Below are 2,953 nucleotides of genomic sequence, written 5' to 3'. Positions count from 1 at the left end.
CTCTCTCTCTCTGTGCCTCTCTCTCTCTGTGCCTCTCTCTCTCTGTGCCTCTCTCTCTCTGTGCCTCTCTCTCTTTGTGTCTCTCTGTGCCTTTTTCTCTCTCTCTGTGCCTCTCTCTCTGTGTGCCTCTCTCTCTCTGTGTGCCTCTCTCTCTCTCTGTGTGCCTCTCTCTCTCTCTCTGTGTGCCTCTCTCTCTGTGTGCCTCTCTCTCTCTCTGTGTGCCTCTCTACCTCTCTCTCTGTGCCTTTTTTTCTCTCTCTCTCTGTGCCTCTCTCTCTCTGTGCCTCTCTGTCTCTCTGTGTGCCTCTCTCTCTCTCTCTGTCTCTCTGTCTTCTCTCTCTCTCTCTCTCTCTCTGTGTGCCTCTCTCTCTCTCTCTGTGCCTTTTTCTCTCTCTCTGTGTCTCTGTCTCTTTCTCTCTTCCTCTTTGTCTCCCTCTGCCTCTCTCTCTCTTTCTGTCTTCCTCTCTCTCTATAGGCGGTGAGATTGCAGCACTTCAATCCTGGATTATTGAATCTTGATATGGTGAAACATATCCACAACTGGATATTATGATTCAATAAACGAAGATTGAAGTGCTTCTATATATTTGGGATCATGGACAGATTCTGGAACAGCGGCACTGATTGGTACAATACAATCTATCTAGCGCACAACTGTATTGTATTTACAAAAAGTCGGTAGTAAAAAGGCATGTAGAAAACAATGGGATGTCAAATGATCTAGCAGCGGAAGTCTGAAAAGATGTGCAGCATCAGCGTCCACTGCCCCTGTGTGGTCTCGGTTTACATGCCCCAAAAACATGTAAACCGAGACCACACAGGGGCAGTGGACGCTGATGCTGCACATCTTTTCAGACTTCCGCTGCTAGATCATTTGACATCCCATTGTTTTCTACATGCCTTTTTACTACCGACTTTTTGTAAATACAATACAGTTGTGCGTTTTTATCATTAAAATTCGTTTTACACTATGGAGGCGCTCCTTTTTGTCTTTTGTCTCTCAGATTGATGGTCCTTTGACCTGTAGGAGCTGCCTCTTCAGTGTGTTCGTTACTATTGCAACTGGCCGATATTGCACGTGGAGGTGCCAGTATTGTTTCCTGTCACTATTTCAGATGCTGATGAAATCACTTACAATGGATGCTGCTCCTTGATGTTTAATAGTTTGTTTCCTGAAGAATCAGCTGGTCTCCTGAGCACTGGTCCTGATATCTTGTTTTAGGGTGGCTCCTTTCCCTTGCAGGGTCCTATGGAGCCACCCTTGTGTGTGCTGGTAAGATGTGTTTGTCCTTACAGATGCAGCAAAACAAGACCAGGCACTGCCCTGCTCCCTGCTCTTCCCCTCTTCAAGGTAGTAGATGAACAGTTGCTGGAGTCTGCTCTGTCTCTTGTGATCTTGTACTGGACAGGAAGTACAGGGAAGCTGATCTAAGAGAGTTGGAGCTGTTCATAAACATTATGACTTTAAGTGCTTGGCCACTGTAAAATGTAAAGAAATACTTTGCTGACAATGTACATTTGTTTGATCCGTGTTGTTTATTAAAAAAAGTTTGAAAGTTTAATATTACTTTAATCTTTTATAGCTGCCCAGAGTGCAGCTTGGATCCTCTCCTAAAATCTAGAAGCGGAAGTCTCGGTTGCATACAACTGCATTCCAATGAGGACGCCTCGCCCCACCATCCAGAACCTTTAGAGTTGAAGTGTGTAAGGTGAGACGTCTCGTGTGGACAGATCTTCCCGGGGAGTTGGAGCTTCCTCCGCGTGTGATCAGGAATTGAAGAGAAACCAAAAGTCCTAATAAATACCCGGCTCTCCGTGTGACTTGGAGGTGACGTGTCACACCCCGCGAAGCAATCTTCTATTCCTGTCTTTGTGGGGGGGTTTCACAATTCCGCATTCCACGCACGAGGTGTTATAAAGGTCCCCGAACCTGAACTTGACACCCCTATATCAGCTGATCTCTGTATATTCACCACTTCACTTTTTTTCTTCACACATCACCTTGATCCGCAGATAAAAGTTCATCGACACCCCCTATGGCAGCGCCGCACGCACCCGGGAAAAAATAATTTTAGAGCCGCGGATAAGCAGATGGCCCCGTCCGGAAGGGAAGGGGTTAAAGAGCACATTATTTCTGCTGCAGTGCCGCCCAGCACCATTTCAAGCCTTAAAATAGATATTTCCACCAGTTTCCATGGCAGCAGCTACTGTACAGTTAAATCTATCAATAGCCATGAGCCAAGCCGCGAAAATATCACCAGTAGTGCAATGTTAATAGAAAACTTCAGGCAAGGCAATCCATGATTATATAGGACTGCATGCAGGTCTCACCAGGGCTCTGTGGGCAGGTGCCGGGCTTGTACTTTCGGTGTGGTGCTCTCCGGAGTTATGCCAGCGTGCATTTTTGGTTGCTGGGCCTCCAGTGCGTCCCTGCACCTTATTAAGAGGAGTTGGCTACCTCCAGGTACACCTGCATGTAATTTATCAACTCCATTAATATGCTCACACTTGGAGACTCGGATACATAGAGTTAGGACCACACCTTGCAGAGGTGCCTTGGCGCGGCAGTGTGGCTTCTACATATTTTTGGCCAAAAGTTTGTGCAACTAAAACCTCTGATTTTAACGCATACTGTTGACAGGGCTACTTGTTTGGTTGCAGGCTGGCTGGCTGGCAGGTTGAGGCTGGGGAATTTTTGTGTTTTGTATAGAAGAGAAGAAAGAATTAGAACCCAATCAGGTGCTGTCGGGAGGAGAGAGCAGAGTGATGGTTCACCAGCATGTCTTCTGCTGAAAATCCTGTTGGGGGAACCAGGTTATGGAGTCTGGTAGGGGTTCTTGAAACACAAGACTGGCTTAACAGAGTTACAGATCCTTTGGTAAGATAAAACAGTTCCCATATGTGTAGTTCATGTGTAGACGGAATTCAGCTGTAATGTCATGTATGTATGTTA

This window comes from Nanorana parkeri, unplaced genomic scaffold (assembly GCF_000935625.1).
Source record: "Nanorana parkeri isolate BGI_ZX_2015 unplaced genomic scaffold, ASM93562v1 scaffold545, whole genome shotgun sequence".
In the NCBI taxonomy this organism is placed as follows: Eukaryota; Metazoa; Chordata; class Amphibia; order Anura; family Dicroglossidae; genus Nanorana; species Nanorana parkeri.
The sequence above is the reverse complement of the archived record's forward strand: the minus strand, read 5'-3'. Positions refer to the sequence as shown.